The sequence below is a fragment of the Maylandia zebra genome, linkage group LG12, assembly GCF_041146795.1.
Source record: "Maylandia zebra isolate NMK-2024a linkage group LG12, Mzebra_GT3a, whole genome shotgun sequence".
NCBI classification, from domain to species: Eukaryota; Metazoa; Chordata; class Actinopteri; order Cichliformes; family Cichlidae; genus Maylandia; species Maylandia zebra.
In genome coordinates this window covers 27,169,528-27,188,673 of record NC_135178.1, presented here as the reverse complement: position 1 = coordinate 27,188,673, position 19,146 = coordinate 27,169,528, and the positions used below count along the sequence as shown (strand labels likewise).

Here is a 19,146-nt window from a genome sequence, read left to right as displayed (position 1 = left end):
GAGAATTCATTTTGAAAAGGAGATGCATTGGTTTCTTTGCTGTGCCTCAAAGCTTCACTGCCTCCCTTCCTAACTGTCCAGACTCTTTCTATTACCCTCTTTGACAGGCTGTCTTCCTCTGTACCTGTCTTTTTAAATGTCCCAGTTATCTCTAAGTCTGCATTCCTGCATGCCCCTAGCATAACTGTCTATCTGACAGTCTTGTTTATTTTCCCAGCTCAAGTTTGCTGTCTATACATTACGTTTATGTCACTAATTAGCACTAACAAATACATTTTGTGAGCAACTTACAATGATTGAGTTACATTGGGAAACTGCTACAAAACTATGTGTAATTTCTCTATTTTATTTTAAGTTTCACTGTAATTGAAACATGCCTACTGGTTTTCCCTGTTTGTCGTATTTTTGCTAAGCTTGGCTATCTGCTGCCATTTGGGGGCAGAGTCAAAAATATGTTTAACAACTGGAAATGCAGAATTCTCTATTTTTATGCGTGCACTGTTTTTTGTTCTTTGCTGCTAGAAACACCAAAGTCAAAGGTTATAAAGAACTTTGTTTTAGGTGGGTGAAACTGAGTGTAAAAATAATTAAAATGATCCCCTGCAGCTACTGTCTGTGCTTCTCCTATGTACTTCTTCGTGCTCCATTGTTTCTCCCGCTTCTCCTTCTTGCGGTGTACTGTGTTAATTCGCTTTCCTGGTTAAGCCAACCTTTCAACCAATCATCATTTGACCTACATGTAGCGTCATCGCCCAGGGGCGACACGGTGTTTGCTCGTTGAAGGACTGTACGCGAGCCTCCACGTTGTGTGAATTCCCATAATCCATCTCCCTGCGTAGGTGGGAAGCTACAAAAACAGACACCAACGCGGGACCATAAATTGGCCTTCAGCTGGCTTCGAGTATAAATGGACAAAGCTTCGGATTTTTAACTAAACCAAAACAACAATTTTTCTTTTGACCAAGTGTTTCAGGAACCTAACAACACGTGGGATTAGGAATCGGTTTACTGGTGTTTATGTCGAAGTCCTGCATTCTGCACCATTTACCCCGGCCTCCTTCCTGTGACTTTTCTGCTGTATAAGGATTTACGTTTCCTGGATTGTAAAAACATTACCTGTAAACACTATTATGGCAGCTATTTAAATATATTCAACTGGAGATACAGTTGCCTTTCTAGCTGCCTACCTGCCTGCTAGTCACCCTGTTTGCCTATCTGTTTAGTTTCCTAAGCTCAGGCTGCTGTCACACCATACATTTAATCATTACAGGAGCCCTGACTATACCAAGCAGTTTCCCTGAGCTGACTGAACTGCATGCATGAATGTGTGTGTGTGTGTGTGTGTGTGTGTGTGTGTGTGTGTGTGTGTGTGTGTGTGTGTGTGTGTGTGTGTGTGTGTGTGTGTGTGTGTGTGTGTGTACGCCTTTGTAAGGCCTCCACTCAGCATAGTGATGATAAGTACTCCCAGCCCAGCGCTCTGCATGAGCTGATGGACAGACAGGCCAAGAACATTGGGAGCCTTGTGGTGAGTCGTGTGTGTGTGTGTGTGTGTGTGCGTGCGTGCACGTGCTTTCGGTGTTGCTTTTTTTTTGTTAGCCAGCCACGCCACCAGAGCTTGTCACATGGCTGCAATTTGTTCATTAACTATGTAATAAATGTACACACACACACAGAGGTAATATTGTTCGGAGTTCTGCCTGATTGGATTCTGAAATAGAGGACCCTCAGGGGAATCACTTGTAGTCTACCAGCCACTGTGACCAGGGGAAGACAGATTTTTTAACAAGGGTTGAGACAAATGCTGAAGAAGCACACAGAGTCTGGATTTTTCTACCTCTAATAAGAAACACTGTGAATATAAACTAAGATAATACTGGTTGGGTAAGGTTTTTCATGTTAGCAACTAAATCTACTCCTTGATTCTGATTGCTCGCATATGACCAGATGTAAAACTCCTTTCTTAATACCGTTCATGTTTATGTGCCTAGAACTCTAGAGACCACTGTAAATAATTAATATGAACCCGGGACCAATTACAAGAACTCTATGATCATCATCAGTGAATCAGATGAGTTTGGGATGGTTGTTACAAATCACATGCTGACTCGGATATCAATTAAAGGTTGCTTAAGTATAAGCTTGCCCAGCTCAGAGCAAGCTAATGCTTGCTTGTATCACAGCAAGCAACATTAGATTATCGAACGGCAGATAATTTAAACAGAAATATTGCTGTGGAGGGAAAAAAAAAAATCCAGAAACGTGGATCATAAACGAAACCCGTCAAGTCCTGTTTGGCTCGCGTATCTAAACCAGCAGTTCGGCTTTCAGAGACAACTGCTCCTCCCACATTCAGCGAGGCTTATAGCCTCTGGAAGAGTGACTGCTGCTCTGCCTTGAGCATACCGATCACCTTACACACTGGCTTTCCTCTACTTTGACAAGTGATACACATACATGTATATCAACACGTGCACAACCGTGCATGTCTGTTTGCACAGCTACTCACAGAGCTATAAAATCTGCACACACACACACTCAACCTTTAACCCCTCCCCCACCTGGATTAATTCACCTGCTGCACCTGAGAATGCGAGCACTATGATGTCACCTGCAATCCCATTACTTCAAAAGCACAAAAGCACCTCACTGCCATCAGTACAAAGAGCAAACACACACTCTCACTTCTTCCTTTGTCCCTATGTCCCCTAATAGTAATTCCCCAGCAGAAAGTCCATACACAGTGAAGGGAGAATTACAGAGTGTGCTGTACAATCAGGTATTCTTGAGTTTCTGCCCACTAGCACCCATTACGTGCACAACTGTAACAATGACAAGCTTTCTTTATCCCTCTTCAATCTTACTGACATGAAAGAAACTGCCCTGACGCATGAATTTGTGTGCACTAAAAATGCGCCTTGTGTGCGTATGAGTGAATTTGTGTGTAATTGTGCACACGCATTTGAGTGAAAGGTGGTTGTGCAGTGAGAATCCCATGATTACAGTGCTGCCAGTGGACTGCACTCCCAGAAGCCCCCACTGGAAATACTCACAAGCAGGGAATGATGTGATGAGACAAGGCGATAATACAACCACCACATTAGTGCATGGTTAGCCATTAAAAGACCCAGATGAGATTATGAGGTCATATGGGAGGTACAAAGCCTACAGCCAAAACAAGAAGTCCTTCTGTGAAAGTACCGGCACATGTTCATGTTTTCCTTCTGCGTGAAAGGAAGCAAATATAAATCTGGAGAGAAGGAGAACAGGGCTGAAAAAAAAGAAAAAAAAGCAACGAGATAGGCAGATGATAAAATGCTAAGAGACTGAGAAACAAGAGCTGATAGCATGAGGTATTCCCTGCCTTGGAAATTTCCATAGTGGTCGATTTATGGACTAATCCATCATGGAATAACACATGAATTCAGCATGATTTGCCATCAAAACAACCAACTGAGCATGAAACAGGCGATCCTTGCCCATCTTCCATTTCAGCTTAGTGGAAGGATTTTTCCATTGTAAAGCAAGGTGAAATAGCAGCAGTTCAATGTACTGTAACACACTGGAGATGCACCAGCCCCATGAGCCTGCTATTCACAAGATGACGCCTACTGTGAAAATATTCTTCTGCTCTCTTTAGGAAGGAGAAAGCAGAGAGATGGAAAGAGTTTATGTACGTATGTGTGTGAAAGAGAGAGGAGATAGAGGATTTACTGCTGAGATAAAAATGGAATCCATTTTGGTTCTTGAAGCACTCTCACCCACAGCGTGAGGACCTGCTCGGTGCGTTATCCTGGCATTGCTCTTTCAGTCACTTCCCCTCTTCCCTCCTCTGCTCTCTTTCAATTGTTCAGTCTTCCCCACACTACACTCTTTATATAATTTCCTCTTTTCCTCCTTAGTCACACCTCCTTCCTTTCCTTTCCTCCTCTCTCCTCCCCTTCTTTCTCTCACTTTTCCTCTCTCTAGGCAGTAACGCACCCCAACACTGTCTCAGGTCCTGAAACTATGGCAACGGAATGAGAGAGCAAGCGCTCTCTATGATTAATAGATGAGAGATGCAGTGCCAATCGCTGGGGCCTGGGGAGGAGGGACAGATGCACTCGAACAACGCCACGCAAACACGCACACACAGACGCAGAGAGTACACACAATGAGAGCACACTCAAACCCCCCCTCGCCATTAGCCACCCTCTGTGCTTTGTGGTACTATACGCACGGAAAAGGGTCTGACTTAGGCACTACACAGAGACACAGACACATAAGCAAATTAAGAGGCAGTAAGCAGGGTTTTTTCTGATGCTTAACATCCACATGACACACAACCTTTCTTATTGGCTCCCAACAAGCAAACTAACCACAGAAATAACCACAACCACAGTAGCGGATGCAGCCCTAATGAGTCTTAAAAGACTGTGGATGTGTCCATGACTCACAGCTGGCTTCTCTTACCTGCAGAAGCACAACAGCAGGACGGGAACTAGGACATCATATTTTAACACTGTGTGCCGTGATTTACATCATCTGGTCTGTAGCGCAAGACTTGGTTGTTTTCAAGGCCACTCATTCATCCATCTCCCAGGCAATCACACAAAGCCCTGCTGTTTTTGGATTATCCCTGCAAATGTATTTCCTTTCCATTCCATCTGAGTAATGACAGGCAACCAAACCCAGCTGTGACAAAGGTATTACCACATGTTAATGTAGCATACACTAAGTGCTTAAAATAATAATATGAAGAGAAAGTGCACAATTTAAGCTGATTTGAAATGTTTCAGTGGATGGGTTTTCATCTAGCACGCACGGCAAAGTTTGGCTTCTCTCAGTCTTGTCCTAGATGAGCTGGCTATCACTTTCTAATTCACTTAATTTCCGACAACAAAGCATTGCCAAGGACCAACAGCCAAAACACCAACAGGCACTGCTTGCCTGGTCCTTCATGCCTCTGGCTTTTTTGGCATGCAGTTTACAACACGCTCAATCAATTATGCTAATGTAATGAGTATGAAGAGTGTTTAACACATGGATGGTTAATTCTGTGGACGCACTGTAGAGTCATTTTTTATGGAGCCACAAGGGTTAAGGCTAAGTGGGAGAAAGCAGCCAGTTAGAACAACACATTGAATCCATGCATGCGTGTGTGTGTGTGTGTGTGTGTGTGTGTGTGTGTGTGTGTGTGTGTGTGTGTGTGTGTGTGAATGTGTGAAAGACAGCGAGAACAAGAACAACGCGCAGAAGCTAGTGATTAGTGATTACATTCTCAATGAGCCATGCTGTGAATGGAGCATACAGGACTCTACAGCACTGATATATATCAAGTGCCTGTAGTACAGTGAATACCATTTATCATCTCATATAAACAATGAGCAACATGTTCCAGTAAAAGAAGGCTGTATGGTGTATAATGAGTAAATAAACTTTTTTTTATTAAGGAATCACAAATATAAGTTAAACAAAAGGGTGGATGCAAATCTCAGCATAGGTCTAATATATTTTATATCTCTGTCAACATTTTTTTTTTCAGATAAAATGATGTAGTTATCAAATAATCACAGAACTCATTGCCAACAAAAAAAGTGAGACGGAGCAGCAGAAGGTTAAGTACAAAATAATGTTTATATAGAGCAGTTGTATAATTTGTTGTAGCAGGTTAGGATATCTTCCTGCTTGTTTTTCTTTTACCTTCTGAATCACAGCAGACTCCCACTGAATCTGAAAAGAGAGCCAGCCAAAAACAGACACTGTGCCATAACATCTGTGATGCAAAAGTTCAAACCCAAGCTTCTTTGATTGAGCTGACCCGCGTTTCTAAAACAAAATGTGTTAAAAGCACATCCACAAAGCCGGGATTACGCTCTTTCTCCGGCTTTGTTCTGTTACTAGAGGTTTGTTATTTAGTGTTACGGTAGTGCAACTGAGGCGGCGGCAATTTAGAAAGACGTGGAAGCTGAAAATGGGGTAAGCATCAATAAATCACATTCAGATGACTAAGATGCGTTTGATGCTTTCTTGTAGTCTAATTGTTTCTAAAAAAAAAAAAAAAAAAAAAAAAAGCCCACACACCAAGGATGTGCATCAATAAAACATGGCTTTTATTAAATATGCATAAATACACACACTATTGAATGCAGACTATTGACACTGACTGAATGAGGACCAGCAGTTAACAGTGGCTGACTGTTGTGGCTGTTTATAATAGAGGGCCAATTCATTTGAACAGGAGCAAAGCTCTTTATCAATTATTCAGACCCACTGTATTAAAGCAACATCTGCATCTGTCCTTAACTGGCAAAGGTAAATACAAACTCTGTCTCGCTCTTTCTATTTCTGCTTCTCTCTTCCTCTCTCTGTCTCACACACTCACGCGCGCACACATACAGTGTGACAAATGCACATCAGTCACACACAATGCCATCCCCGTTGCTATTGTTAGGGGATCGGCGGATCAAACGCTCCACAGAGCATTGCTCCAAATACAAGCAGCAACTCTGGTCGCCCTGCTTTATTCTGGGGGTTTTTTTTCAGGAGGACAACAGGCAGACTGTTGTCACTAAGGTAATCATGCTGTAATTCATGTGTCAGCACAACCAACATGTCAAAATATAAAGTGCTAATAGTAGGATTAGCACTCTTATTGGTGGTGCTGTATGCTGCGTGAGGCAATATGGTGGGACTTGCAGGCTGTGCAACATCTTAAGAAAAAAAAATACCTCCAGGATTTTTCAATGCCTCCAGGCTAATGTTGTAGGAGGAGAAGAGGTAACATGTTAAAACATTTTTGCTCTTTCCCCATTTAAGATCTGTGTGTAATACCCAGCACAGTGTGTATGCTGACAGCAAAAAAACATAAGGTCACACGTGAAAAAACACAGAGGAGCCCCAAATATTTCCAGGCATTTCAGGGAAAACATGAACTACAACACCCTTTCCTCTCAGAGCTGGTGTAAAGTTTTTTTTTCTTTTTCCACTTAGAAAAAAAAGGCTGATACACCATGTGGTGCATCTGGAAAACAGTTGACATGATGCATATTTTGCGGTCTGCATTCAAAAGTGCTTGGATTCACCCATTTCTATCAGCTCACTTGCACACTTTCTAATCTATAACCTACATTCAGAGTTTGAAAATTCCTTTTCCAGCTATTCCCAGTGCCTCTGGGGAAATCGAGGAGAGGAGAGGAGAAGGGAAGGGAAGAGAGGGGCAATCACAGAGTAACTGGGTGTTGGCACTTGTGTTGGATGTGGTTTGTGAGGCCTCTATCTCTCCTCCAGGCTTGATAAATAAATAGAAATAATGTGCAGAAGCACTTCTTCTACTGGCTAATCCACTTCTCAACCTGCGCCCCTGGTCAATATTAGAAACATTTGACTGATCTTTTGGAAAAGAGTAACAGTGACTACTCCATCACCTGGTGGCTGAACACACCCTAACCAGTGTGCCTGTCCCTCTGTGTGTATGAAACACACGCAGAAAGCGAGAGAGAGGAAGAAAGTCTCAGCCCGCAGAGTAGCTCACTTCGCAATAAAAACATGAATGTAAAATGATTAATTCACATCACATCCCTGTGATTCAATCAAGAGTTTTGTAGAAATACTGTGAAGTAGAAAGATTGTTAACAAAATTAGTCCACCCTATGAATATCTGCTTTAAATACAGATACATTTACTCCACGTAATGTGGAAATAAATTGCAAATGAAAATCCCGTCATGCACTGTAATAATGAAGCGAGGACTCGAGTATTATGCGTTTTCATAACATTAACATTAATATCTTAATAAGTGTGTTTAATGGCTGTAGTTTGAAAGTAAGCACTGTGAAGTCATGGGGCGGGAGGACTACAGTCGGTCCACTCCAGCAAGTTCCTACAAACACGTTTCCCCTCCTTATTTTCATATTTTGAAATTATACACTGGTATTGTTTTTTCTCGTGTTTAGACGCACTAGTTTGATCCAAAATAGGTCCTCCGAGACTTACACTTCTTTCTACTATATGAACAAACAGCATAGGAGGGATTACGCACGAAATTATGATCTGTTTAAATCACCAGATGGTATTTTTCTTGCGGAAAAGGATCACAGTTCTCATATGAATGTAAAATGTACACATTCTGATTCACACATTTAATAAAAATGCTTTTGTAAATACCCGAAAACATACTAAGTTGATACGGTTACCGCGCGAAGCTGGTGCACTTGTCGCCCGGTAGCCTGGCTGCACAGAAAACAAGCCTCCGGGGTTTGAGAAAGGCTGGTACGGGCTATGAGCGCATGAAGTTAGACGTAAACAAAGAAATCTCACCTTCAGCTCATGAATGGATATCCCTCGGAGTGGTTACACAGCTCTGCCTTTTAGTAATCCATGAGATGTGTCCCTCAAAGCAGTTCAGATGGTGCTCGCTTTAGGATAACAATACGAGCGCTACTTTTCTCATGCGCTTCTTTTTGTTACATGCCGCGCTCAAATCACACCACTCAAATCGGAATATCCATCGGAAATCCACACTAGTGACAAAAAAGGACGCTTTGCCTCGTAAACTTCCCTCAGGTAAACTGTACGAACACAAACAACCGGGTGTCCCAGAACTAGCTACGGAGCTGAACGCAGTCCCTTCCACAAAAGCCGACGGTCATCCTATTTGGAGATGAAGCTTCTTACCAGACTGAAGCGGAGCGCAGCAAGCCCAGCTGTCACCCACCCGCTACACACACACTCTCTCTCACACATGCATAGGGAGGAGCTACGTCTATGGAACGGGAGCTATTGTGTCAATGGGTGCCAGTTATGGACAACTGTATTTCTATTTTTACGCAGTGGAATGCGCGTTGGAGAAAGAGAAATCTTGGGGGCTATTAATAGTGTCGACACAGGAAAAAAACACAAAGAGGTTATTGGGAATGTCAATAAGATTAACTGGTATTCTGTATTCTGCTCTGCTCCGGGCCGAGGACGCAAACTGTCACTGGTAATTTTGATGACACAATAAAGATGCAGGTCCTCCTTCGACCCCCCCCCCCCCCCCCCCCCCCGCCGCCGCCGCTTTTGTCAATGCGAATCGGAATATGATCAGATTCAAAGTCTGCTGCCAGTTGTCTCTGCGCTGATCTCAGGGCGCCTACCGCCTTCCCTCTTAGGTGGTCCCGGGCCTGGCACGCGCGCACGCACACTGCTGTAACTGGGATTTTACAAATGAGCCCTTACTTTCCTTGACCCTCATCTCATCAGAGAGGCCATCAGGTAAAAATCTGAAAACAACAGCGAAGTTCAAAAAGTTGTTGCTTAAATTTATGCTACATGAACTATCTGATGTTAGCGATGCGTGCTCCACTTAGCCTTTCCCCGACTCTCTTACACACAAACACACACAGACACACTAGTGTGTACACCCAGCATTGAACTAAGCCAAAATCAACATCAATTTGTTACATTTAAAACTGAAAGCCTGCCACAAAGCACAAACATAACTGCTTGCGTGTGTGTGTGTCTGTGTGTGTGTGTGTGTGTGTGTGTGTGTGCTGTCATATACTGTGTTTTGTGTACCTGTGAGCATGTATGTCAGCATGTATGTCGACATCTAGATCATGTCAAAAAAACTCATGAGAGGCAAAGCTAACTTGTGTCAGGTCTTGGGCTTATCATTACATTATAACAAGCCACCTGTGAACGCAGCTGTGTGTGTGTGTGTGTGTGTGTGTGTGTGTGTGTGTGTGTGTGTGTGTGTGTGTGTGTGTGTGTGTGTGTGTGTAATTGTGCTCCTGAGTATAAGCCTGTCAGGCACTATTGCTATAATGTTACTGTAACAGTTCAGTACAGTGTGTCTCCACCGGCCCAATGCCAAACTCTATACAGTGGTTCCTCAGTGTAAACTAATGCACTCCTGTCTGCCAACCCTTGCCTCATCTGTTATCATTTAATTTGCTTTAAAAGCAAAACCCATTTAACATCATGCAGTTGAGGCATTATAGAGGGCTGTGCAATGTGATGGAGGAAACATAATCGCTTTGCTGCTTTTATCTTTTTTTCACTGCAGATATCCGTGTAGTTGTCAGAAAAATCTTATATTGAACCGGCTGGAATTAAAACGTGAGGTGGATGCAAACAAAAGCACCTCTTTGGCAATTTTTTGGCTGGAATGAATCTTATCTTATAGTATAATTATAAGCAACAACTTTGTGTGGAATCATTAAAATTCTGCGTTTGATATCAATGTACTGCATGCTGTTGACAAACGCAGGTGAATCATTATAGATACACACAAACCCAGATGAGAAAAGCATCTAAATCTCCTAACATCAATAGTCAGGCAAATGCTCCAAGTTTCAAACCAAATCAAACTACATACAACTCCTGAGTATTTCACATACTCCGTCTTTACAATCTTTAATCTCTCTCCCTCTGTCTCAGTCGGTCTCTCTCACACTCTCACATACACTTTGAAGTGGAAGTGTTGCAAAGTGTGGGAGGCGGGCGGGATATAATTCGAGCTCAATAATGTCAAGATATACGCCAGTTAGTTTGAACTCTGGAAATATGCTCATGTCAGAGCTTATCTTACTTATCTTGGTGAAGTTGTCCCAGGCGCATTAGGACTCTGTGTGGAAGAACTGTGGTTGAAATAGAGCAACCATCAGAGCCCAGGCTGGGACAGACAGCAGGCACACAACAGCGATTCTTCAGGGACTCAGCTCGGCTCACACTCAGGCCTTTTTACATCTCCTGACTAAAAGAGTACAGCTCTTATATTCGCCAGTCTTCTCTCCAGCCTGTAGAACAGAATCCATGACATTAACTTCCTGGAGTGTCACAGATATCCTCTGCTCATTTTATTGGCTTCCAGTAATGTCTTACAACTAATTCACATCCTTGTGCTAGCCTTTAAGGATCACAGGCACCTTCTGCCACTGTGTGGCTTTAAAAGTTTAGTAGCAACGTGCAGCAATTTCCTGTTCCTTTGGCACTTCAGCCTCCTTTGCTGCCTTTTCTTCTGTTAGCAAAAAGTCTTACCACTGCAAAAATACTTAATTACAAGTAAGCAAGATTACTTCTTTCAAAGTAAAAAATAATGTAAAACTATAAAAAGTAGACTGCGTTACTGTTCTGCTTAACCAAGGTGGTTCTAGGTTTTACTACTTTATTGATTAATCTGTAGTTTAACCCTTTGCTTTCCTAAAGTGGCACAAGTCAAATATTACATTTTATGACATGGTAAATAAGGATGTAAGAAACAGGAAAATATTTCTAACGTCATTTCTATTCATTGCTTTGAACTGCTTTTTGACATACATTTAAAATAATGTTTTTCTATTTTTTTTTTTTTAAATCAAACAAGCTAAAACGAAAATGTTTGCTGTAGCTGCAAATAACTAATAACTGAAATGGCACAAAAGACTCAGACTAAAGAGAGTTTTTCAAGTGATCACAAGACCAAAATGCTGGAAGCATTGGTATCATCTATAACAGCATATCACATGAAAAGTGACTACAGCTGTCAGATTAATGCAGAAGAGACATAAGTATGTTTTATCTATACAAAGTGGCACAAAGTGAAAGATAAGCAGGATCAAATGGAAACATTTAAATAATTCATACCATATCAAAACTGTACACTTGATCTTAGGTAATTACCTCCCAAATTCTGTATAAATGTAATCCATGCATCCATACATCCCTTCTCTTCTGCTTATCCTTGTCAGGGTCTGGTAGGGTGGTGGTGGTGGTGGGGGGGGGGGGGGGGGGGGTAGCTATGGTAGCTGGAGCCTTTCCCAGCTACCATAGGTTGAGAGGCAGGGTACGCCCAATCTGTCACAGGGCGAACGCATCATCACAAATAAATTTTCATAACAGGCGAGTGTGTATTTATTTACATTTACATAAGCAACCGCTGTCACACTGATATGTACTATGACTGCAACATACAGTTCATGTGGAATGGATCTCATAACCTGCTTGAATTAAAATGGAAACAACATCCTAATAAATTAAATAATGTGTTGTGCATCCAAGAGTGAGTCTACCTTTAAATGTACAGTGCCAGCAAGAAATAAAGACATACAATCAAGATTGTCAAAAGTTGCACAGCTTATCCCAGAATTCAGCCCATCTGGGAATCAAGTAATTACAGCATCAACACGAAGATAAGAATGTTAAACAGTGATGTTAAAATCACTTCTGCTATATGGTTCAGAATGCCGCTGAATAACACAAACTGACGTCCAGAGACCAGAATCATTCCAAAACAGCTAGCTATAAAATAAAAATCCTTAAAATCTATTGGTGAAACAAGAACACCAGCAAAAACATGCTGAAAAACACTAAATGCTTTAGCATTGCTGATGAAATGAAACAGCGATCTTTTACATGGCTAGGCTATGAATGCCAAAATTCCTAAAGTAGCACTTAAATGGATACTCCCAGGAAAGTGAAAGCAAGACAGACTCCCTATACCCAATACAGAACGACTGTGTTAAATGTTGTAGCTAGTCAAGTTTGAACAGATACAAAATGCACCATATTTTCTACATAGAAACTTAAAAAACGTTTATAAAAAAACATACATAAAAGCAGAAACAGAATCTAAGTTATATTTAAATACTGTATTTGAGTAATATGTAATTTTACATTCATGTGAAGATATTTAAGCACGTCATGTCTGTACTTGGACTCACCAGTTTACACACAAGTCATTCCAGTGTTTATCTGAAAGACTCGTGTAGGTTTTGTAACTAAGCCTGCAGGAGACACTGGAGTTTTGTTGTGCTTTATATCACAAAACGGTATAGGTGATTGGGTGTCTATTTGAGGCCTGTTGAGCTGTGTGTTTTACAGCTGGACTGCTGGAGGAGCATCGTTTGTTAAAACTGCCATTGCTGCTGTTGCCTGAGTCCTAATGGCTGCAGCTCACCTGTGGATCATACAGACAGCTGAGAAAGAAACAGAGCCCATTTACAGAGGTAACTGCTATTGTGCTGTTGTCAGCCAATCACTGAATCGGCATGCTACCTGCCGTCCTTGTACTCTAATGGGTGCTGCAGCCTGTTTATTTTCCGAGTATAAACAGAAAAAACTGCAGATATGTATTTTCATCTAAAACTTGAGGCGAACATACTGCTGATCACTAATCTTTCATATATGCAACGTTTGGTGCATCCTGTGTTCAGCTGTTCCTGTCATCTTATAATTGATATCCCAATGTGGATGCTGTAAACAAACAGGAAAGTGAGGCTTACAAGGTTCTAATCTCACACTGGCAAACACCTGCATGCCTGAAAATGATGCTGTTGGTTTTTGGAAACACTGTCAGAGTTCACTAAACCGTCTGCACAACTTTCAGGGCCATAATATTCTGTTAATGCGTATAATTTTATATGCAAACATAAGCTTTAATTGAACTTTAATTTAAAATGTATTCACATTGCAAGTTACTGCCCTTTCTACAGAAAACGAACTCCTTATTCTGCAAAACTTGTGTGCATTTCTACTAAAATAAGCTACATGGTGACACTAGGCCAATTTATCATCAGGATAGCTTATTCAACTTACTGGGATTTAATATGTCGCAAAGTGCACGCATATTCTCACTGGTTTTCACAAAAAGGATAATACTTGTGTTAAAATATGATCTGAAAAAAAAATCAGTGTAGCATCAGTGTTAAATTAACCAACACCAAATTATTCTCTGCACTAAACGGAAGCTATTATAATACCTGATACCCAATAAAGCAAGTTAGCTGCAGATTGTTTTTACATAGTTCATACTGGTGACTAAAGACAATGCCTACAAGCAAACAAAAACACAGGAATTAAGAAGGACATATTCTGCTTTTCCTTACAGAGTGCACATGTGTGTCTTTGTGTTTATGTGTATCACACATCTGTTATTATATTTCCTCCTTGTGAAGTAACTGTCAAATACCCGAAGTGAAGGCTCTACAGATCCTGGATGATGTCAATTTATGCAGAAATACAGGAATATATTATATAAATGAAAACGATGTGGAACCGTTGCCTGTAAGCAGCGGAATAACGATCATCAGATGCCTGAAAGTTCTCACAGGGAGACGTCACTCACAGGTGGATGTATATGTGCACAAATGCACATTAACCTAGATTAAACACAGAGACAGAGAGACAGAGAGACAGTGAGACAATGAAGTTCGGGGGTGATATTATGATAATTGGGAGACAATATTAAGTATTACAGGATATACAGATCTCCCATTGTCACCACATTTTTATCACCGAGTGTTACTGGTAAGTGACACTTTCACACAAGTTTAATTGGTCTCCTGGAAAATTCTAGTTATTATTTTTACCCTAACAGTGCTACTCAATCAAGTAGAATGGCTGTTAGCTAAATAAAAGAAAATGCTTTGTATTCAGGAATGACTAGCTGCTGCTGCAGCAGCAACATAAGCACGAACTTTATTCTGCTTTATAACGGATATGAACAACGGTAACTCTGAATGTTTAACACAGCAGCAGTTTAACATTTTTCACAATGTTTCATCATTTTTTTATCTGGGGCTTGTGTGTGTCCTGTAATTTTATGATACTGCAAACTGGCCACAAATGCTCCCGCTAAGAGGTGATACAGTAATATGAATATGTGACACTATAGAGCACAGTATTTCTATTCTAGTAAGGATATGAAGTCAACAGTTTCAAAAAATATTAAAAGCCATAAGTCAGAGGCAAGTACATCAGGATTTATGTCCCAAATGAGTGCATCTCTGTTTTTGAGTGCACTCATCTCTGATTAATTAACCTATAACCGTAAATTGATGTAAAACACGGCCAAGTAAAGCATCCGGGGGAAAAGATTGCTGTGAGAATGATTATCCGTGCACAAACACACATGCATATATGCAGACACACAGCAGCCTGTGCCTTGCCCTAGCCAGCTTCAGTTTCCTCTCTGCATCCAGGTTGGCATGAAAGCCATGAATAAGTTAGCATTTCTGCATGATAGGTCTGTAACTAGGAGTGATGGTTAGAGAGCAGTCTTTAGGATCTCAGATGGGATTCAGAGTGCATGTGTGCATGAATAAATGTGTATCTACGTGCTCCAGGTATTACTCCTATTGTGGGGACATACAGCTGTTTACATAGTGATGTGATGGCGAGTTCCCTTTGGTACTGCCTATTCTCTGTGATATCAATTATTAAAGTTTTCAAAATTTAAGGTGGAGACATTCTTTAAGTTTAGGGTTGGGCAAGCAGCTCTTATGTTTGTCTAAGTATCCAGGAAATTAATATGCAAGTCAATCTAACGTCCTTTCAAGCCCTGGATACAAAGACTCGTGTTGGTGTGTGTGCGTGTATGGGTGGGGTGGCTGAGTGCTTGTCCATGTGCGCCTGTGTGCTCCCTACTCCCTTATCCCTCACAAATGGACGTCATGCTGCTGATGAGGTCTGAAAGGGAGAGGGGAGAGGTTGTTGACGTCAGCAGCAAATGGAAAGAGAGTTCAAGCAAACCAGATGGTTCCTCATAACCAAACCTCAATATTGCTGGAATAAATTTTCTATTTCTGGGATAAAATATTCTGAGGTCCACATATGTTTTTCTGAAATTGAGATCCAGTGTTTGAGCCCTCTCCCCTAAGCTTTGTAGGTGTCATCATGTCACCTAAGGAACTTTATCAAATCAATAACAAATTGTCTTATACTTAGTGGGTAGACTACAGGAGTCTTCTATTCAAATAGTTAATCTCTGAATGAATCTCTGTGCTCAAATATGAATATTCCCTTTCCTTAAATTGTCTATGAAGGTACTTACACTTAGAGCAATACGCTTCATTTTAGCTTCCCCCCACATTTTTATGTTTTTCATTTTGTTCCCCAATCTGTTTATTGACATTTTTTTCATTTTAGAACAGATGGGTAATTCTGTAACATCTGGTAACTGCAAGAATGATAAGACAAAGGTAGAAGTAGTAAACAAAATAGAAACATTAGGGAGGGGAAAGAGCAAATGCTACTTTTACTATAGAGTATTCTACAAGTGCGTAGAAACTGGGATACAGTACGTTCATTTCTGTTTCTGTAGGTGCAAACACGGTAAAATCTAAATGTGGATTTACTGTTTATTTAAATGAATAGTGTTTAATACACTCTGTCCTGCATATTGGCAGCAAGGGGGTTTCTCTCTGGAGTGTATATGTCGTTCTGTGTTAGACCTGTGATGGACAGGCAACCTCCAGGGTGTCTCACACTAGGAGAGGCTGTCACCTAAGATAGGCTGCAGCTCTTCTTTATTTAGGTTTTAACCAGTGTCTCAAACTTTAGCAATGAGGCTTAAAGCTTCAGAAATGTCTTGCAATTCCAGCTTTTTGGTGATGTAGGGGTTACTTTTCTTGCTAAATTTCCTCAAGAAGTCCTTGATAATGTACCTGAAATGCAAAATGAGGTATTGGAGGCTTAATCTCCTGCAATATCATTTGTCTGACTATTAGGGTGACAAAGTAGATGATGCATTTTGGGAAAAGAGTGGGTATTTTGTTTGACTTGCCCTCTTAGTTGCTGTGTTGGGGGATCCAATAGAAAGTGCAAAGTTTTTGCAAATGAATTGTGTTTCTCCGAACCACTATGAATGCAGTAACTTGTAAAATATTTTCCATTCCAGTATAGTTTAAAAGGGATTTTATGGCATTGCATTTTATGCTGAGAATTCTCTTTTCACAACATGAGGAGATACTGCTTTGAAAATTTGACTAAAAGCAGACGTTTCTCTAATTTATCATTAAAGGCACCTGATTTTGAATGACTGTCAGTTTATTATGTAAACAAAGCAAAGCCAAAACATTACGACAACTCCTGTTTAATGAGCAGTTGTTCCTTTGTGTGCTGCCAACTCCGAACCTCTCAAGCCTAGGACCCGAGACCTAACCAGCAGATCCCTTAAGGCCTGTAAGATGTGACATGAAGCCGCCACGGATCACATTGGTCATGCACTTCCCCCACCACCTTGTCGCCACTTCATGATTTATTCCTCTATTGCTGTTTGAAGATACTCTAACCCATTCGTCTAAGTCACCAACAATTTGACCATCATAAAAGTCCCTCATGTCTTTACAACTGCTCCCTTCTTCCACATGCAGCATGTTGAGTGCAAAACCAGGACTTGACATCCAGCAATTGTTATGGAATAATCGACTGAGTTCCCTTCATCTCCATGACCTGATGCAACAGAAAGGTTAATTGTGGTTATTTGAAAGGTTTAAAAAGTTTTCCCAGGTTTATATCCTATGACTTTTTTTGCCAGAAGCAGCTGACCTTTGTCTCCTTGTTCTGTCTACATGAGCAAGCAAGATAATTGTGTACAGTACAGTGTACCTTGTTGCACCCACGAATGCATATCAGGTGTTGAGTGAAATTGATTTTATGAGGAAATGATGCTGCAGAGCGCAGCGTCACTACAACGAACTACAACGGCATACAAAGTGGAAGCAGATGTTCCCCTGACACTGTATATTATAATTCCCATCTTCATGCCAGACTGTTGATCCAGATCCAATTCCAAATCTAGATTTGAACTCCAGCATCTCAATTTTGTGCCCGAACTCCACCTTTAAACTTCACCTTGTGTATGGTAGCTGATTTAATAACAGGTACACACAGACCCCACTGAATAAGTCATCTAGCCTCTACTGACACACCCATAAGGTTCATCTATTTTTCAGTCCTGGGAATTTCTTTTTCCATCTCATTGCCATTCTGCCTGTCTGCCCATGTCTCTCTGCCTGTCTGTTTGTTTCTGTGTAAATAATATGTCCTGTACTCAACGACATATTCTGGTATGATTCCTGTTAGAGTCAATCCTGCTTTCTGGAAAGTCCTAATGGGTTGCTTCTATTGAATTGCTGATGTTTGTTTCTGGTTGGGGCTGAGTGGTTGTGATCCATGTAACAGTAGGTGGTAAAAGAACCAGTCGAAATTGGACTTTGCAATGAAAAACCATGGGAACTGTATTTACTGCTGCCCTTAATAACAGTTGGATAATTCTGTGTGTTGAAGATGATTATCAAAACAGTGTGTTTTTATTATAGCTTGTATTGCAGTTTGTATCCCTTCCTGTCCCCAGCTTCACAGCAAAAGCAAGTTTAGATCCAGAAATACTGGGAATTTTTTTTTCACAGTTTCATCCGAGAGTTAATGTCATTATGATCAAGCCCTATGTGTTCCTCCCCAGACAGACCTTAGCTTTGAACTTCTAAATGATTGATGGGTGAGATGAAAGGGAATGTAGGTCACTGTGGGTGAGGGTCGACGGAAGCAGCATAAATCAGACAGGGATAATAACCAGATATCATGGAGGATAATGGCCCAACCAGAGCCATTACAGGTATATTCAACAGCTATAACTCAACAATCTGCCGCAGCCACTAACTGCTGGATTGAACATTTTACTACTAACAGATAATTTGATGTTGCAGAAAAACACGGCGAGCCGAGTGGTTTAAATGTGAGGTGATTCCTGATTCGAGCTCGATTGGAGTGAACTCTGTTTATCAAATAGCACTTGCAGGTGCGATGTCCACCTTAATAACAAACCATTTTAGTGAAGGTGGCAGAAATCGTCAAAAATAGCTTTGCAGCTTTGAACATTTTGTAAATGCTCTGAATGTGAGACAGGCAGGAAAGAAAATTCCTGTGGTAAATGTTTTTCATCTACAAAGTTTCAACAGTGGTTCTGATTTGTTATCAGGCGCATGTTGTTTGAGAGAGATGTGTTCTGGATGTCTGTTCTGTGATCTTTGTTCAAATCTGCTCATTAAGCAAGTTCACTCCATATTTCCGTAAGCAGGAGGAAGCAGCCAGACAAAGAATGATGCCAAAGAGATTTGAGTTCAAAGAAAGTCAAAACACATCTGGGAAAATACTGCTTAAATACTCTGTGAACCACTGAGCACCAACTTCCCTCTAAAAACCAGAAGACATCTACGAGATAAAGAATGCATCTGAACTTCAAATCTAATGAGTAAGATGCAAATCAGCAGCTTCTAGCTTTGACTGGTCCACTCACAGATAGAGCTTTTCCTAAAATATTGAACTCCTTGCTAAAGAATTGAAGTGCTGTTTAAAGATTGAGTTATATCAATAAAGGTTTGGCCCATTTTTAGGCAACTGGCGTGTTTTGCGACAATCCTGAAAGAT

General features: G+C 41.0%; 1 protein-coding gene across 3 annotated transcripts in view; it reads right to left on the bottom strand.

Moving 5' to 3' along the window:
- The window catches only part of sema6a (sema domain, transmembrane domain (TM), and cytoplasmic domain, (semaphorin) 6A), a 107,143-nt gene extending 98,454 nt beyond the window's left edge, over positions 1-8,689 (bottom strand). For 2 of the 3 annotated variants that reach the window (XM_004547095.4, XM_004547096.3), the window contains exon 1: positions 8,296-8,688. The gene's annotated coding sequence lies outside the window, so the exon portion shown is untranslated. Of the gene's footprint in view, positions 1-8,295 lie in introns of all 3 variants that reach the window. The other variant, XM_012918067.3, reaches the window with a different exon arrangement.
- Positions 8,690-19,146: the final 10,457 nt, after the last annotated feature.